General features: G+C 43.7%; 1 protein-coding gene across 3 annotated transcripts in view; it reads left to right on the forward strand.

Annotated features, from left to right (window-relative positions):
* Positions 1–20,000, forward strand: part of LOC135198627 (TGF-beta-activated kinase 1 and MAP3K7-binding protein 1-like) — a 479,012-nt gene that overhangs the window by 217,834 nt on the left and 241,178 nt on the right. The window lies entirely within an intron of this gene.

Raw genomic sequence — 20,000 nt, forward strand, 5'->3', positions numbered from 1 at the left:
GAGATATCTGCGTGATCAAAGGTATGGGCGGTGAATTCCTAAATCCTATAATACGATGCAAATAAATAGAGTAACACGTGATAAGAACCCATGAAAGGAAAAGAAAAGATGTCCCAGTATGGAGGACTGGGAAATCTTAACAAACACGAGGCGGGCCCATGGCCGCCACGAGTCAACCGGGTGACCGTATATAACCTAAAAGATGGAAATTACTGGTCCCTGGAAGACAAAAATACGAAATCTAAACCTTTCGGGTACTTAACTTAGCTGCGGCAATAGCTGAACGTTCCATGATGAATAATAAATCCAAGAGAACGAGAACAACACAGAGGAAAAAAATCACGTGTGTCGCAAACGAGCTAATAGAAAAGGATGACCACTAGAGGCGCTGCAGCTCGTGTGGCGTGGGTATTAGTAGTAGTAGCAGACGCATTCACCTTTGGATCGGCTCTCTCAGGTGGAGGATTTTGATGTGGGAAGTTCTAAATGCAAAGGCTCGTGGTAGTGGTCTCTAGCTCGTTACCATACCGACACTTCTTTTATAGAGTGAGCGAGTCCAGTTACACTGACATCTTACTTGAATTTATTTTTTCTCTGGTATTTATTAGGTTATTTACCTTAGAAATAATGAACTTAAGGATTATTTCACAGGGCGACACAAACTGAGCCCAGAAATACAGTTTCTGGAACAAATGGGGTTCCAGATAAACAAGACCAAGTCCAGGCTAACACCGGACTCTCGCTTTCAGTGGCTCTGCATTCAGTGGGATCTGAACTCCCACACTCTATCAATTCCGGCGTCCAAGAGGAAAGAAATAGCCAAAGCAACCAAGCAATTTCACAAGTGCAAACAGACATCAAGGAGAAGCCAGGAAAGAATCCTAGGCTCTCTTCAGTTTGCCTCAGTAACAGACGTTCTACTGAAGGCAAGACTGAAAGACGTAAACCGCGTCTGGTGCTCAAGAGCAAACAACAAGTCCCGGGACAAATTGTCAGCCATCCCGGCGATACTTTGCAAACGACTCCGCCCCTGGGCGGAGGCCAAGAATTTATCCAAGTCAATTCCTCTCCAGTTTCCCCCTCCGGCATTAGTTATCCAAACGGATGCTTCACTAAGCGGCTGGGGAGGATACTCTCAGTACAAAAAAGTACAAGGGACTTGGTCCCTCCAATTCCGTCAGCTCCACATCAATGTGTTGGAAGCTATGGCGGTATTCCTCACTCTGAAGAGACTTCTGCCAGCCAAGGGATCCCACATCAAGCTGGTATTAGACAGTGCAGTAGTAGTACACTGCATCAACAGAGGAGGCTCCAAATCAAGCCATGTAAACCATGTCATGATAGCCATATTTTCTCTGGCAGCCAAGCACAAATGGCACCTGTCCTTCACTCACCTAGCGGGAGTGAAGAATGTGATAGCAGACGCCTTGTCTCGCTCAGTCCCTCTCGATTCGGAGTGGTCTCTGGACAGGCGTTCGTTTCTGTGGATCTGCCTGAGTTCCAGGACTCCAGGTGGATCTTTTTGCCACAGAGTCGAACCACAAGCTTCCCTGCTATGTGGCTCCCAACCTGGACCCTCTGGCTTATGCCACGGACGCCATGGCCATAGATTGGAATCAGTGGAAGAAAGTATACATCTTTCCTCCAGTGAATCTTCTTCTGAAAGTTCTGAACAAACTCAGGACTTTCAAGGGACAAGTTGCCTTAGTAGCCCCCAATTGGCCCAAGAGCAACTGGTTCCCACTCCTGCTGGAATTGGGTCTCCGACCTCAACAGATTCCCAATCCCAGGCTATCTCAAGTAGTGCAAATGAAGACTGTGTTCGCTTCCTCAGGAATTCTCAAAACCCTAACTTTATGGACTTCATGAAGTTCACGGCTAAAAGGGATGCAGATATTGATCCTCAAAACATCCTATTCCTAGAATCGGATAAAAGAGAATCGACCCTTCGTCAGTATGACTCAGCCGTTAAGAAATTAGCCAAATTTCTGAGGGGAACCGAATCTCAAACCATGACTACCAACCTGGCTATTTCCTTCTTCAGATCTTTATTTGAAAAAGGCTTAGCAGCCAGTACTATTACTACCACTAAGTCTGCTTTAAAGAAAATATTCCAGTACGACTTTAAAATAAATCTAACAGACTCTTATTTTTCTTCTACGTATTCCTAGAGCTTGTGCTAGGCTCAGACCAACAGAGAGACCTAGCTCAGTGTCATGGTTCCTAAATGATGTTCTCAAACTGGCCTCAGATACTGATAACAATTCATGGGGTTACTTACCCCTCCTAAGGAAAACTTTATTTCTTTTAAGTCTAGCCTCAGGAGCCAGGGTATCTGAACTGTCGGCTCTGTCTAGAGACTTGGGTCATATAGAATTTCTCCCATCAGGAGAAGTTCTTCTCTCTCCAGATCATCAATTTTTAGCCAAAAACGAGGACCCTTCAATGAGGTGGGCCCCTTGGAAGATCCTCCCTCCTCCTCAAGACCCCTCTTTATGTCCAGTTACAGCCTTACGAGCATATCTGTCCAGGACAACCATGAGTTCCTCTGGCCTTTTATTTATGAGAGAAAAAGGTGGCACTATTTCTTTAAAAGGTATTAGGCAACAGAGCCTGTACTTTATTAAGCAAGCCAACCCAAATTCATTCCCCAAAGTCCATGACATTAGGGCAGTAGCCACCTCGATCAACTATTTCCAACATATGAATTTTGATGATCTAAAAAAGTATACAGGCTGGAAATCGCCCGACAGTATTTAAACGCCACTACCTTAAATCCTTAGAAGCTCTTAAATTTCCAGCAGTGGCAGCGGGAAACACAGTTTCTCCTGACACTGCCTAAGTAGTTTAGTATAGATCCAGATCTCCTTTCTACCTGCCTCACTGACATTCTTCCTGTGATCCTGCCACCAGGTACTCATCCCGTTTTTAGCCTTAGCTGCCAAAAAGGGCACTTATTGTGATGTTTTCCTTATTTTTTTTTGTATATAACCTATTGTATTATATAGTTTTAAGGTTATTGTAAGTTGGCATAATTAATTTCAAGTATGTATTATAATCTTTGTAGTAATAAGTTCTACATTATAGTACTTTAAAGGAAATTGTTTTTTCTTTTATTCCCTTACTCAATTTATTTCTTATTTCAAGCTTGTGGCCATTTCTCTGGTACTATTTCACGAAGCGACATGGGCTGAGCCTAGAAAAGGGATTTTGACGAAGGAAAAATCTATTTCTGGGCAAGGGCCCGTGTCGCCCAATGAAATCCCACCCTTCTTACACCCACCCTTGGGCCCAAGCTTGACACCTAACTCCAGGGATGACCACTAGAGGCACTCGTGATGGCGTCGGGAGCGCTAGTAGTAGTAGTTGCTGGTGTAGGCCGTGTGTCGGCCCTCTCTAGTAGGGGGATTTTGTAGAAGGATGGATCTAAATGGTAAGAGACCCGTGGTAGTGGTTTCACTCGCCCCAGAAACCGTACCGACACCTTTTTATATAAGGTGAGCGAATCAGAATACTCTGACATTCCATTTTAGTTTTTTCTCTGGTAATGTTAGTTATATTTACCTTAGAAATGTGTGCTAAAAGGACATTTCACTGGGCGACACGGGCCCTTGCCCAGAAATAGATTTTTCCTTCGTCAACATCCCTTAAGAAAAATATAAAATCTCACCTTTTTCAGTACGCTTAATGATTTCCAATTTAGTTTCCATGGAGATCGACTTCCTCTTCTTACTACTACCATCTCCAGATGCACAGAGATTCTTTATGGGAGCCACGACTAATAAATTCGAGAGCGCTGCGACAACGACCTGCTTGCAAGGGGGCTTAAAAAGAGATTAAAAAAGTAACGCTTTCTCAAGCTGCTTGCTGTGGCTTGTTTGGTGTTTATCCTCAACGCATGAGCGATTGACCCAGGCAGCAATGAGGTCCTTGTCTGGTCAAGTAAAGTCAAGTCTACCACGAAAAGTATCGTTCTCTTATAGTGCATAATATCCACTATGGCACTGATAACCAAAAAAATAAGCTGATAACCAAAGCCCAGACTTAAAAATCTTATGACACTTATGCATCATACTGGTCATAACCCTTAAACGCTGAAGGGGTATATTAACCCTTAAACGCCGAAGCAGTAAAAAAAAAATGTCTCCCGTTTGCCGGAGGTGTTTCAGAGTGAGCGCGGAAGCGGAAAAAATATTTTTTTGAAAAATCACAGCGCGCTTAGATTTCAAGATTAAGAGTTCATTTTTGGCTCCTTTTTTTTTTTGTCATTGACTGAAGTTTAGTATGCAACCATCAGAAATGAAAAAAATTATCATTATCATATTTAAATAATGCGATATATGATAGCGCAAAAACGAAATTTCATATATAATTGTATTTAAATCGCTCTGTGCGCGAAACGGTTAAAGGTAACAAGTTACTTTTTTTTCGTTGTAATGTACACTAAATTGCAATCATTTTGGTATATAACACATTGTAAAACGATAAAAGCAACACAGAGAAAATATTATCACAAAATAATGCATGAATTCGTAACGCACGGACGTAAACAAATATTTTTTTTTAAAATTCACCATAAATCTAAATATTGTCCTAGAGACTTCCAATTTCTTTCAAAATGAAGACAAATGATTGAATATTACTATACTGTAAGAATATTAGCTTACAAATGCCGTTTTCGACCATATCTGATAAATTGAAGTTGACCAAATGTCAAATTTTTTTATATATATTTTTTATATGCAATTATTTCGGAAATAAGAAAATCTACAACCTTCAAATATTTTTCGTTTTATTCTACATGAAATTCCGCACATTTTCATATATAAAACTCTATGAAATGCCTAATATGAAATGGAGCAAATATTCCGAGAATGGAACGTACGCATTTCGGAGATTTGTGGCGGAGAATCGGCGCGCGGAGGAGAAGGAAAGTTTTTTCTTTTTTTAATTCACCATAAATCTAAATATTGTGCTAGAGACTTCGAATTTGTTTCAAGATGAAGATAAATGACTGAATATTACTAGACTGTAAGAGTTTTAGCTTACAATTGCGTTTTTCGACCATTTGGGTAGAGTCAAAGTTGACCGAATGTGTATTTTTTCTATTTATCGTGATTTATATGCAAATATTTCAAAAATGAGAAAAGCTACAGCCTTTAATTAATTTTTGTTGTATTCTACATGAAATTGCGCACATTTTCATGATAAAACTTTATGTAACGGCTAATTTAAAATGGTACAAACATTACCACAATCGCACGTATGATTTTTTCGGAAGAGTTACCGCGCGGACGTAAAGAAAATGTTATTTTTTTCATAAATTCACCATAAATCAAAATATTGTGCTAGAGACTTCCAATTTGTTGCAAAATCAAAGGTAAATGCTTGAATATTACTAGAATATAAGCGTTTTAGCTTACAATTGCGTTTTTCGACCATTTCGGTAGAGTCAAAGTTGACCGAAGGTTGAAAATTTGTCACTTATCATTTTTTATATGAAAATATTTCAAAATTGATAAAAGCTACAACCATGGGTTGTTTTTAGTTGTATTGTGCATGAAATTGCGCACATTTTCATATATAAAACTTTATGTAACGGCTAATTTAAAATTGTGCAAACATTACCACAATCGCATGTATGATTTTTTTCGGAAGAGTTACTGCGCGGACGTAAGGAAAATATTTTTTTCACAAATTCACCATAAATCGAAATATTGTGCTAGAGACATCCAATTAGTTGCAAAATGAAGGTAAATGATTGAATATTACTAAAATATAAGAGTTTTAGCTTACAATTGCGTTTTTTGACCATTTCGGTAGAGTCAAAGTTGACCGAAGGTTGAAATTTTGGCACTTATCGTTATTTATATGAAAATATCTCAAAACTGATAAAAGCTACAATCATGAGTATTTTTTGGTTGTATTCTACATAAAAATGCACACATTTTCATATATAATACTTTATGTAACGGCTAATTTAAAATGGTACAAAAATTATGTCAAAGTGACGAAATAATTTCAGAGATGTGTCACAGATACTTTTTAGTGTGGCAAGAAAGAAATTCGCGCTTGCGCGCCTGCGTAACGATTGTAAACAAAACAACACCTTAATCCGTGAACTCCTAGCATCCCCCAAGGCGCGTGATTCAAGAGTTTTCTGCTGGTAGGCCTAAAAGTATTTTTCCGCGAATTTTTAAAAAAACTTTTGTATGTCGATGTAAAATACGTCCAGTCGGCACCCGAGAGACAAAAAATGTCTACGTAAAATACGTCCAGTCGGCGTTTAAGGGTTAAAAATCGTCTTCCATGTGCCGAGGCGGTTTCGGAGTGAGCGCGGAAGTGGAAAAAATATTTGTTTCAAAAAATCACAGCGCGCTTAGTTTTCAAGATTAAGAGTTCATTTTTGGCTCCTTTTTTTGTCATTGCCTGAAGTTTAGTATGCAACCATCAGAAATGAAAAAAAAATATCATTATCATATATAAATAATGCGATATATGATAGCGCGAAAACAAAATTTCATATATAATTGTATTCAAATCGCGATATGCGCAAAATGGTTAAAGGTAACGAGTTAATTTTTTTCGTTGTAATGTACACTAAATTGCGATCATTTTGGTATACAACACATTGTAAAACGATAAAAGCAACACAGAGAAAATATTATCACTAAATAATGCATGAATTCGTAAAGCGCGGACGTAAACAAATATTTTTTTCAAAAAATTCACCATAAATCTAAATATTGTCCTAGAGACTTCCAATTTCTTTCAAAATGAAGACAAATGATTGAATATTACTATACTGTAAGAGTATTAGCTTACAATTGCAGTTTTCGACCATATCTGATGAGTTAAAGTTGACCGAATGTCAAATTTTTAAAATATTATTTTATATGCAATTATTTCGGTAATTGGAAAATCTACAACCTTCAAATATTTTTCGTTATATTCTAATGAAATTGAGCACATATTCATATAAAAACTCTATGAAATGCCTAATATGAAACTGAGCAAATATTCCGAGAATGCGACGTTCGCATTTCGGAGATTTGCGGCGGAGAATCCGTGCGCGGAGGGAAGGAAAGTTTTTTTTTTAATTCACCATAAATCTAAATATTGTGCTAGAGACTTCAAATTTGTTTCAAGATGAAGATAAATGACTGAATATTACTAGACTAAGAGATTTAGCTTACAATTGCGTTTTTTGACCATTTCGGTAGAGTCAAAGTTGACTGAACGTGGGTTTTTTTCCATTTATCATGATTTATATGCAAATATTTCGAAAATGAGAAAAGCTATAACTTTCAATGATTTTTAATTGTATTCTACATGAAATTGCGCACATTTTCATATGTAAAACTTTATGTAACGGCTAATTTAAAATAGTGCAAACATTATCACAATCACACGTATGATTTTTTTTTGGAGGAGTTACCGCGCGGACGTAAAGAAAATTTTATTCTTTTCATAAATTCACCATAAATCAAAATATTTTGCTAGAGACTTCCAGTTTGTTGCAAAATGAAGGTAAATAATTGAATATTACTAGAATATAAGAGTTTTAGCTTACAATTGCGTTTTTCGACCATTTCGGTAGAGTCAAAGTTGACGGAAGGTTGAAAATTTGTCACTATCTATTTATATGAAAATATTTCAAAACTGATAAAAGCTAGAACCATGGATTGTTTTTAGTTGTATTGTGCATGAAATTGCACACATTTCCATATATAAAACTTTATGCAACGGCTAATTTTAAAATGGTGCAAACATTACCACAATCGCATGTATGATTTTTTTCGGAAGAGTTACCGCGCGGACGTAAGGAAAAAGTTTTTTCATAAATTCACCATAAATCGAAATATTGTGCTAGAGACTTCCAATTTGTTGCAAAATGAAGGTAAATGATTGAATATTACTAAAATATAAGAGTTTTAGCTTACAATTGCGTTTGTTCCGATACGTAATACAAACCATCGGTCCTTTAACAATAGGAAGTAGCTAGCGGCAGCTGGAACGGTCGTAAGCTTCGAACAAGGGGAGAACGGTAGTTAACTGCTTGTCCGACAGTCGCGCGCCGCGCGACTGGGAGGTAAACAAATCACTTTTGCTTTCGGCCGCGGGTGTGAAGGACGTGTTCGTTTCATCGCTTCTCTGCCCGCCTTCATCGTTTCGTATGCTTTGTTTTAAGATTGGTTGTTTTCTACTAATGGTTTTGTTTGACTTGAAAATGAAACTGTAAGTACACTGTTTTCATTTTCATTACTTAATTATGAACCAACATGAAGCTATCGCCGTAGATGCGGCGATTTCCTCTCTTTTCATGAATTGAACCCTTGAATTATGTCTCGGTGCCGAGGGCGGGCGCGCTCGCGCCGAGTCATGTATTTTGGGCGAAAGTGTGTAATTGAAAAATGTAAGTACTTTTTTCATTATATTTTTGCCCTGTGCGTTCGTTACCGAGAGCGTGATTGCGCTCGGCACGAGTCTTTTATTTTGTATGATAAAATGCAATGAAAGTGGATTCGCAATACAGTATTCTTTTCATTTTCATTTATTTATTTGCATAAAATTTAATTTGGATCAATTTTCGCTCTTACCCGGGAATTGATCCTTACGATTATTTTCTGTGAAAGTGAAATCGCAAGTGCAGTATTCTGTTTCATTTTCATATATATTTTATGATAGCATCATATTATTTGGATCAAGTTTCCGTTCTTACCCGGGAATTGATCTTTTCCCCTTTAAGTTCTATGAAGTGAATCGCAAGGGCAGTATTCTGTTTCATTTTCATATTACTTTTCACTGCTGTGCGGGGGTGGGGGAAGCGAAGGTCTGCCAGGAAGTCGTCGGAAAGCTCTCCCGCGACTCCCTTGGTATCCGATTCTTCGTCTTCCTTCCTGCCCCCCGCTCAGCTTCTTCGTTGTATTTTGTATTTGGGGTCTTCCTTGCGTTCGGGGGGGGGGGGGCATGTCTTCCCCCCGTGCGTGAGGGAACCCCTCTTACTAATCTATCTATGCTACCGCAGGTGCTACATCCGTGGGAGACGACCTTGGACAGGTATGGACCACCGCGGCGGCAGGGCGTGCCTAGCATCCACGGACTGCTGCAGCGTCTAGCGAGGTCTGGGGCGGTCTCCACTACTACCACGGCCGCTTATGCTGCTCCCCCCCCCTTCTGGTCTACACTCCCCATGCTGTGTCGGTGACGCCGTCTGCCGCTACTAGGGCCGCCGCCGTACCGAGGGGGGGTTGCCGCCGCCGCCTGTTTTCTTCGTGTTGCCTGCCCCAGACTTCCGCTGTTCCAGCAGCTCGCCCCTGGACCGGCCGCCAGTACCCAGGTTCCGCTGGCTGCCGATGATTCTACGAGGCGATCGCTGGGCCTGCCGTACCTGCCGCTGATGTGATTCCCGCTGTTGGCTTGGCTGTCCCTTCTGGGTCTACCGCTGCCGCTGTTCCTGCCGCTCCTGAGCTGGTTGCTGTTCCTGTCGCTCCTGGTTCCTGAGCCTGTCCATGCTGGTCCTGCCCACGGTGTGTCTTCCCCAGTCCCAGGTCCTTCCGGACAGGTGCAGTCGGGCCGTGTTGCTTCGGCAATAGCCCGGCTCCGGCCTGGATGGAGGACCTGACGACTGTCCTGCGTGAGCTGACGAGGAAGAGGAAGAAGAGGAAGGTGTCATCTTCGTCTTCATCGTCTGCTGCTGCCTCTTCCCCTTCGACTTCTAAGGCCCATAAGCCGAAGAAGAAGAAGGCTGCCTTCCCCCCTAAGAAGCCTCCTTCGGGAACTTCTAAGGGCCCGTCCCAACCCCGGTGGGACGGGGGGTCCTTCCTGCCCTGGTCCCCTCCTGCCTCCTTTGGGAGCGGGGCCCGTCTCCCCTTCCGTAAGGAAGAGATAGACGTGGGGACCGCAGAGGAGTATCGGTAGCTCTGGTACTTCCTCGCCTGGTGCTAGCGGCGATGCCGCTACGCCAGGTTCCGGCTCGGTCTCTCGTTCGCGAGAGATCCCGAGTGTACGTTCTCCCTCGGGAGACCGTGCAGCCAAGTTTCGGCGCCAGAGTTCGCTCGGCGCCAAGACGCGGCACGGAGCAGAAGGCTGGTGAGAGCCTCTCAGGTGACTCTCGCCAGGCCAGCGGCCGCTCTTGCATGACCAGCTGGTAACCCGGGTTTTCCCCCTAAGAAGGCTCCTTCGGGACCTTCTAAGGGCCCGTCTCGCTCCGGCGATTCGGGGAGCTCTTCTGCTGGTCCTCCTGCTCCCTCGGGAACAGGGCCCGTCTCTTCTTCTCCAAGGAGAAGAAGACGGGGACCAGAGGGAGTACCAGCTTCGGCTGGCAACTTCCTCGCCTGGTTCTAGCGGTTCTGCCCTAAACCAGGATCCGCCTCGGCTTCTCGTTAGCGAGAAGTACCGAGTGGACGGTCCGGTCTCCCGCGGGTCGAGACCGTCCAGCCAAAGTCTTGACACCCGAGCTCGCTCGCCGTCAAGACCGAAGCGCAGAGCAGAAGACTGGCGAGAGCGTGCTGACGACTCTCGCCAGGCCAGTGGACGCTCTCGCAGCGACCAGCTGGCTGCTCGGGTTGACGTGACGGTCGCTGACCAGCCACGAGTTGAGGCGAGGAAGGGGGCCCCGCGGCCGTCGGTACCAGCCACGGCTGGTACCAGCGGCTCGACGCGCCGAGAGGACGCTCGCCGGTCTCACCGCGACAGCGAACCTAGCAGGTCACCTGACGCCGCTCCCATCGGGACCGGGCGGAGATGGTAACCAGCAACAGCTCGCCTGACGCTAGAGATCAGCGTCGACGTTCTCAGCCGAGCTCTCGCCCCAGGACGAGCGGCAAGGCTAGGCCTGCTGCTCGATCGCCACCGCGGGTTGACGATCAGCAGGCATGCCCTCCAAGCACGCTGGTCCTGCCAGCGAGCTAGGGGGTGGGGGAGCGTCAGGTCTGCCTCTCCTGTACCTTCAACCTCCTCGGGCTACACCGGGAGGAGCGAGGTACCTATGAGTGATCGCGAGAGGTGCGCCGCTCGCGATCCCGCTATGACGCCGTATGGACCAGGCACGGTTCTAGGACCGACCAGGACATACGCGCAAGTAGCTGGAGGCGACCGTCAGGGGTCTGCCGCTGTTCCTCCTTCTGAAGGAGGAGTATCTCGGGATCTGTTCTTGTTGGAGGGACTGGACGGTCCTACTCCGCAAGACGCGGTAACTCCCGAGATACAGAGGAATTTGCAGAAGTCATTAAGCTGATTCGTCAGCATAATGACCTTGCGGAAGGATTGCCGCTCCCACCAGCAGAGCCCACGTCTCTGCTCGAGTCGTTTTGGGGCCCGAGAGGGAACCCAAACCGACGGTGGGTCTGCCGCGATCGGAGCTTGCCAATTCTGTCTCGAACCAGAGTCTCTCGTCTCCGGACAAGAAGGCTCTCTCAGTTCTGGCCGGTCGATCAAGCTACTTCCACCTCCTCTACTGCGACAGCGGCGTTTCTATGTGTCTTCGGACACCGTATTTAAATACTCCTTCGGTCCTCCTGACGAGGACTGGAATGAGTCGGAGGACGGTATCGGCTCTCTCCTGTCAGGTGTCGATCAGCCCCACCCAGACGACGTTCACAGTGGCGGCAGACCCTTACCTACAGTGAGAGTTCGTAACCCTCCGCGGGAAAACGTTTTCTCCTGACGATACGTTTTCCCAGACTCTGAGAGGCCATCGCCGCAAGGCGATGGCTGCTCCTATTCTTCTCCAACTGCTAGTTCCACTGGGAAGGCGAGCGAGTATCCAATTCCTCCCCCATTCCCTCTCTCCTTACGGCTACGAGGGAAAGGGGAGGGATCCTACAGAGATTTCTCTGTAGGATCCCACGTTCGGGACTGCGCTACCGGGGGGACCTTCGGGTCCTACCTGACGTAAGCCCGGTCGTTGAGGAGGGATCCTGCCCCATTCTCGATTTCTACGGGAATCGAGAGGACCACCAGCCGATATCGTTTGACGAATTCGGTGGGGGGTTTCGCAGACTGCTTAGAATTCTACGGAATTTCTAGCGCATTCAGAGTGTTCAAGTTTTTTACGATCTCCAAACACTTAGGCGAGACCACGGTCTAAAGTGAGCGAGACGAGAATCCCCGATATGTTACACGATAATCGGGAACCTCGCCTATGCTCGAATTCCTGGAATTTCTAGCATTGGGAAGAAGACTGCTGCTGAAAGAAACTATCTTACAGTAGGCGACCAACCTGGAATAGAGAAGATCGGACGGGAATATCCAGTTTGGCTTGAACTATCGTCTTAGTATTCTGTTCACCATTGAAGCTTTCCTTCGAGGAAGACTTCTCCTTCACTCTTTGATAGAGATCGAAGGTGGTCGATCTCCAATCCTTATTTTGTTTTCTTGAAGGAAAGAATTTAGGATGGAGATCGTTGTTCAGAATCCTACAAATATACTACGTATATTAACATCGCGACATGATTCTACTAAGCAGTGAATTGTCCGAGGGGTAGGCGCATATCCTAGTTTATCTACGGATTGCGACTTAGAAGAGAAGTATTCTAATTGAACTGCAACTCGGGGTTGCCTGCAACCTCCCAGGAGTTTTCAGTTTCAATTTTATATACTTATGGTTTTGTCACGACAACACCATTTCAACTTTTATATTTACCAAAATTCGTTTCGCCTAAATATAATTGCTCGAGCATATCTTTTATGCTCGGTAGTTCTAGCCGAACGCATTCCTTCGTGGAATAATGGATTTTACCTGGCAAACTCAGGATGACGAGTCGGCGAGAGCTCAGGCTCAACTACTGCGTATTGAACTGCCTGACAGCAGCTCAGTATCAGCTGGGCCTCCGAGATGCACGGTCAGTTATGTCTCTCTCTCCCCTGGTTTGATTGACTACCGAACCGTATCTCTGCCCAACAATCATGGACTTAGGTCTCTGATTAACGGGGATTCTCGCAATAATGAAGGACCATCTACTGCTGTGACGCTAGATTCCATCGCCTTCGACATTGCGAGAATTTTCAACAGAGATATCTCTTGGACTCTTTCATCTTTCTGTTTACCGCACGGTAACAGAAGTCTGTACAAGTCTCCCCGCTGTATCGCCAACTGCGCTAATGCGAATGATTTTGCAGACATCTGAGTTTGTCTTCAAAATATCTCGTATTTGTAGGTGTACAATTGTTCATTGTTCAACCCGAATTACAAGATGTGTCAGAAGACATCGCCTACTCTGCGACCTGACAGCTCTACTTCCAAATGTTCAGCCCATGAGAAGCAGTTCTTCAGGCGGCTTTCCCCTGTGTTTTCATTACTGAAGAACGCCGCTTTCATTGCAAACTACGACTTCTCACCGGACAGCAATGAAATAGCGGTTAGCGTTTTCAGTCATTTGTAAGCACAGGTTATGAATCTTGAGAATCCTTCTCTCGATTCGTCTGTGAAGACGTAGGTTGCATTCAATATCTACCTTCGTCTTCAACGGTACATAGTGTTGTTTCTCCTTAGCTGAGATTCAACAACCATGAGATGTTTTGCCTTCAGGGACCTCGGTCTCTGAAGGCAATTGACTTTCGCCTGTTGGGCACATGCCTTAAGAGAATCATCACCTCGCTGTCCGGCATTGGTGACAAACAAATACATTATTTGTTTGGTCTCTCGGCATAACCCTTTAAAGGCGAAGGTCACGTGACTTACTCGGATGCTTGGACAACTTGCCTCTTACCGAACGCAGTCAGTCGGCAGCTGTCAGAGCGCCCGAGTCAGTTACGAACTACGCTGTTGACTTAGTTCGGTTGTTACAGAGTAATCATTACTTCGTTTTAATAGCTTGTCACAGTACCCATACCATCGACACCCACCATGGAGTGTCGGTGTCCTATCCACTACCGAGAACTTCGCTGCATGGGGATAGGAGGATGCGAGAGACTTCGTGGCAAACGGACAGACCAGTAAGGGTACTGGACATCACCGAAGTAGAGAAGAGGGATAGGTCATGCGACTATTTCCTTCTTTTCCTCTGAGGAACTGCATGACTTCTCCTGCGAAGTCAAGCATCCAGGGGATGGGGATCCGTGACGCTCGATTTCGTACCGAACTTCGTAGCGAAGACTCAGAACCCTTCGGTCCCTGACGATTGGTTCGAGTCGTTCACAATCCCCTCCCTAATGGACTTCACCGCCTTCGATGCGAAGGAGATACTGCCTTGTCCGCAAGAACTTCTCCGTGGCGCAGGTACTGAAGGCAGGGGTCTGGTCCAACCAGACCACATGCCCTTCCTTCTACCTTCGGGATATTGCCCACAGGTCCTTGGATCTTTTTCCTTGGGACCCGTGGTGGCTGCTCAACACATTGTGTAGCGAACCCAGACCCTCGCAGGCTGAACAGCATTCGAGTCCTGGTGTGACCGTAAGAATGGATGAGTGAATGAGAGTGTGACTGGCTCCTCTTCCCATCTTTTTCTTCCCCTCTACCTGTGGTTAGAGGGACACGGTCGTCACCCTGCTGGATAAGGACAAGATGCAGGTGAGCTACTCAACAGAGCCCCATCCTATCTCTTTCACTAGGGATAGGAGCGTATATCCACCACTTCCTCCAACAAGGGGGAGGAAGTGGATGCCAGCTTGAGACAACCCATACTTTATGTTGCCTCTTGCAAACAGGAACAAGTTCTTGCTTGCTGGTACGAAGAGATACGCTTGCCTCTCTCTTAGTACTCGGCCCAGAGGTCTGACCATTGATCCTGCGGTGCACACCCCGATCAATCGGACAGAGGCTTGGATCCCTCCCTCGCTCTTACGACCAGGGAGGCATTCCAGGGATGGACGAACACCAGTCTGTTCATCAAAAGACTCAGATTCCTCCCACCAAGAAGTGAGTCTTCCTATTGTTAAAGGACCGATGGTTTGTATTACGTATCGGAACAAATGACAATTTGTCGAAAATTGCATTTTTCCTAACTATACAAACCTGAGGTCCTTTACATATAGTCCCTCCTCATGCCACCCCTCACTCTGCGTATTTTGCATGGGCCAAAAGCAAAAGTGATTTGTTGACTGTCGGACAAGCAGTTAACTACCGTTCTCCCCTTGTTCGAAGCTTACGACCGTTCCAGCTGCCGCTAGCTACTTCCTATTGTTAAAGGACCTCAGGTTTGTATAGTTAGGAAAAATGCAATCTTCGACAAATTGTCATTTTTCGACCATTTCGGTCGAGTCAAAGTTTCATTTTCATGTATAATAATCCATGTAACGGCTAATTTAAAATGGTACAAAAATTATGTCAAAGTGACGAAATTTTTTCCGAGATGTGTCACTGATACTTTTTAGTGCGGCAAGAAAGAAATTCGCACTTGTGCACCTGCGTAACTATTGTAAACAAAACAACACCTTGATCCGTGAACTCCCAGCATCCCCCAAGGCATGTGATTCAAGAGTTTTCGGCTGACAGGCCTATAAGTATTTTTCCGCGAATTTTTAAAAAAACTTTTGTATGTCGACGTAAAATACGTCCAGTCGGCACCCGAGAGACAAAAAATGTCTACGTAAAATACGTCCAGTCGGCGTTTAAAAGTTAATGTGCACCATAGAAACTAGTTCCTGTCAATATGGTAGAGAACGGTAGTTCTCTTGTGGCGAAAATAAAGACTATGGCACCGATAAGTGAAGAAATGCTCCGATAAGCGAAGAAATATGCCTATAAGCGGATATAATGAACTGATAAGCTAAAATGGCCGCGTAACCCCAACATGATGGCCGTGCCATAGTAGACAGGTGGCTTATGGCACCAATAACCGAATGTGGCGCCATAAGAAACCTTATTTTTAATGAATGTTTCCAAAAACTGCCATAGCTATGTGCCCTACTTGTTCACACCCGTAACACTTAATATCCCTATCTTTCTTACACTCGCTCACTAAATGCCCCGTTTGCCCACACCCAAAGCACGCTCCTAACGCCCACCGATATTCATTCTTCCTGTGTCCTGGTTTACCATATCTGTAACACTGCTGCTCTCGCTCACAACTAACAGACCCTACTCTTCCAACACTCGCACTCCTATCTCTTTTAGGGCTAACTACACTCACGTTACTTGCCCTAATGCTCCTATCAAACACTCGCTCAGCCATTCGCCTCAGCCCTTCCAAAACTTCCTCCCTTATAGCTTTTAAACTCTGGTACAACCTCAGCTACTTCAGTCCTAACACTAACATTTCTACTCTCTTTCATACACCTATCTCGCTCATAATCTTCTACTATTTCTAAAATGTCATTCCACGTTAACCTTTCATTCATCCATCTCATTTTCTCTTTAGGTTTCAGATTCATAGACTCGTATACTCCCTCTGGTTCAGTCGCCAACAACTTTCGCAATAACTCTACACTCATTTATCCCTTCGTCCCCAAACTTTTTCCTAGCTAATGTTTCTAACCTACACACATAAATCGACGGTGACCCACCAACATTCATTCTTGCCTCTTCAAAATCATGCTTTCTCCTATATCTAATGCTACTCTTTATCCTCTTTGCCTGTTCTACAATCCTGGCTTTCACACTCGCCTACGGCACATTCCCTACACTCATCATTACCCCATACGTACTTTACAAAATCCCGTCAAAAAGCTACCTAACTCTCTTGCCCAGACTCTCTTGTTATCCCCATACTTAGCCTCACAATACTTCTCATATTCCTTAAAAAAGTCCCCTATGTCCCTACTACCATATTTCTCGTATTGTGCACATCAGGGTACCTCTCATATACAAAGCCTCTCGTACTTCCTGCTCACTCTTACTCTCACTTTCGCTACTTCCATTCTGACCCTTCTTTCCCTGTTCCGAATACAGCGAATCCACTTTCATACTCACGCCCATACTCTGGACTACACTCTTCTTACCCTTCTTCTTTCTACCCACCTGTTTCCACTCACCACTATCTAAATCACTCAGCCCTTTCCCCAATGTATTCAGTCCTAGTCTCATCCTGTCCATCACCCTTACTAACCTTATTTCGCTTAGTCTTCTATTCCTCAGCCCCCTTCTTATTCTTGTCCTCAGGTTTATCCTTATCCTGTGTCTTCCCCTTCTTTCCCTTACCTATCACAACCAAATCACCTTTGTCACCCGTACTCTCTTCCACTTTCTTTACCACTCCTGGCCCATCACAAGACCCAGTAGGCCTACCTCCTACTGCTCCTTCTCCCTTGAATCCCTTCATCATTTCCTGCATCATCTCTCGCACTGCATTCATCATTACCCCAAAATTTTCGTCTATTTTCTCAACCATTCTCTCTTCCGCTCCTTTCACCTCTTCTTTCCTTTCCATGTTCGCACTCCTTAGCATTCCTCTCATTTCCTCTGACTCGCTCTTCAGCTCCTCACACTCTACCCTTAACCTTATATTCTCTACTTCCAATCTTTCCTTAGCTTCCCTTGCCAACCGCAACTCCTCCTTCAGCCTCTGCAACTCCTTCAACTCTTCCATCCTCACTTTCTCCACCAATCACACAACTCACTACCCCAATTGTCCTGCAGCTGCCGCACCAACAGTCCCTGTTCGGGCACCAAAAATAATGTGGTAGGATAACAAGCTTAAAAGCAAGCGGGCAAATCTCCCCTACATAAACTTAATCAGTCCAGTTGCCAAACTCGCCCTCAGTCACACTTTCCTCTTTACACTATAGAATGCACGCAGGACAATTGACCTATACCTACACACAGAACAAAAAAACACAAACACATGTACTTACCCAACTCCAGATACTCCGGACTATGCTGTGCTGTCTGCTGGTCAAGGTCGCTGAGACACTAACAACAACCAAGAACCTCAACCCCACAACCAAGGACCACAACCCCACAACTTAACAACAACACAACCAAGAGCCACAACCTAACAACAACACAACCAAGAGCCACAACCTAACAACACAACAACACAACAAACCAACAAGGTTGAAGGTGCTTGATATAGGTAGAGCAGAGTTTGTAACTTTGAATAATGAAGATAGACTTCATTCAGTCAAGTGTGCATTGCATTAGCTTGTTTATGTGTTTGTACATAAGTGCAAATGAGAAGTGAACTTGGGAATTACCGGTATGTCTTCTCAGGAAGCATGAATCACAAAAAGAAATTGAAAGAAAATTGATCACTGTTTATATGCTGCATTGTGAGAAAAAGAAGCTGTTATTCAAGAATCTCTTACATAGTACTTGGAGAGAGAAAGTTTTCTGCAGTCATGTTAGTGTAAGATCATTCTTGTGACTCTTTAAAGCCTGGCAAGTTATTCCTTTGGCATATAATTGTAAATCTGTAGAATCTTGCTACAGTGTAATCACGGGGCTGTACAAGCAACTGTTCCTATTTGTGCAACAATTTGTTGTACAATTTGGCTGAACTGGGATTTTGTCAACGATTTATAGACTGACATATTGAGCCCTGTTTTAGTGAAAATGAATACTCCTTATCCTTAGGGCTTAGCCAGAATTTATTGAAAGATGCAGTACTACATATTTCTAATTTGTTATTTTGGATCATAGGTAGTTTATATTTATATTTCATATTTTATCTTTTGCCTAAATGGGTTACATATCTAGTTATATTTGAAAATAGGAGAAAATCTTTGAATACTCAACAAAATTAACAGACTTAACCAGGTGCTAGGAATACAGAGCATAACAATTGTTTTATCTATTGTGCTTTATGCTAACTGTATTATTTATACCTCTTACAAAGCTTTTTATTGTAAAATAAGGAAATTCCTCAAATAAGCCTCGCAATCCTAAATTCCAGGCATTATATGAATTGATTCTATAAGCTAAGAAACAGTGAAATGTGGTACAATGAGCAAAGTAACAGGTAAATAACAAAACATCTAGCGTTCTTTGACATATATGGGGTGGAGCTGAAGACCTAACTCTTTTGCATGATTATAGATTGAGCAGATAGTAAACATGTGGTGAATTATCATTGTTTCATTCTACAGTTATACATTCACAGAATTTCTGGAAATACTTTAGAGGAAGAAGTAGATGTGAGGGAAACAGGACAAACAACCAGTCCCATCTACCCCTCCTTGTTATCATAGTTAATCAGAAGCTGTGGGTTGCCACTTGAATTGGAGAAAGTGGTTTGACTGTATGTCATATTTTACTTTACCTTTTATTAGCTAAGTCAGGGTTGAGCTTATCTATTGCTTATTCTGGAGTGTGGAGTGTTCTTCCTCTCATTTCAACCCTGTCTATCTTAAAAGAAATTTGGACATCTTGTCTATGATCCATCATTTCATTTGTCCAGTGAAACGATGGGCCAGAGATAACATACCCAAAGCATACCATGTTTATAATCATCCTTTTTATTTTGGCATAGTATAGGATGACATTTTTCCCACATTTGGGTTGAGGTCATCACGCTATACTGTACTATGACCAAGGTCATTTATCAGGTTTCTTCCATGTATGTTGACAATGTCTTGAGCAGAAAGATAATTCTGTTTGTAACATATTTACAGGTATTTATGCATTCTTATTATTTGTGTGACCACTAGTTTGATAAGTGCATAAACAGAATCTTAGCCTAGTTCAGTAGTTTCATACATACAGACACTCTCACATAAGGTTATGCGATGCATATACATGCAAGGTGATGTTTTAATCTGCTGTATTATTTCAGCTGAGGACCCAGGGGTGGCCAGTAGCTGATAGTCTTCTGTGGACTGTACACTCCCTTCTAAGAAACTTCAAAATGCTAAGCACTGTTGCTTTATTTCTTAGAAAACAGTTTTGTTTCTGATTTTAAGTTTCATAGAATGTAATTTTTTTGGTTCCTGTAAAGTTCAACGCCGGACGAGTGGTTTTCGAGCTCGGCTGCCAATCCAGTGGTCCGAAGTTTGATTCCATGCTCTGCCAACGCGGAATCAGAGGAATTTATTTCTGGTGATAGAAATTCATTTCTCGATATAGAGTGTGGTTCGGATCCCACAATAAACTGTAGGTCCCGTTGCTAGGTGACCAATTGGTT

Source organism: Macrobrachium nipponense, chromosome 22, assembly GCF_015104395.2.
Source record: "Macrobrachium nipponense isolate FS-2020 chromosome 22, ASM1510439v2, whole genome shotgun sequence".
Taxonomy (NCBI): domain Eukaryota; kingdom Metazoa; phylum Arthropoda; class Malacostraca; order Decapoda; family Palaemonidae; genus Macrobrachium; species Macrobrachium nipponense.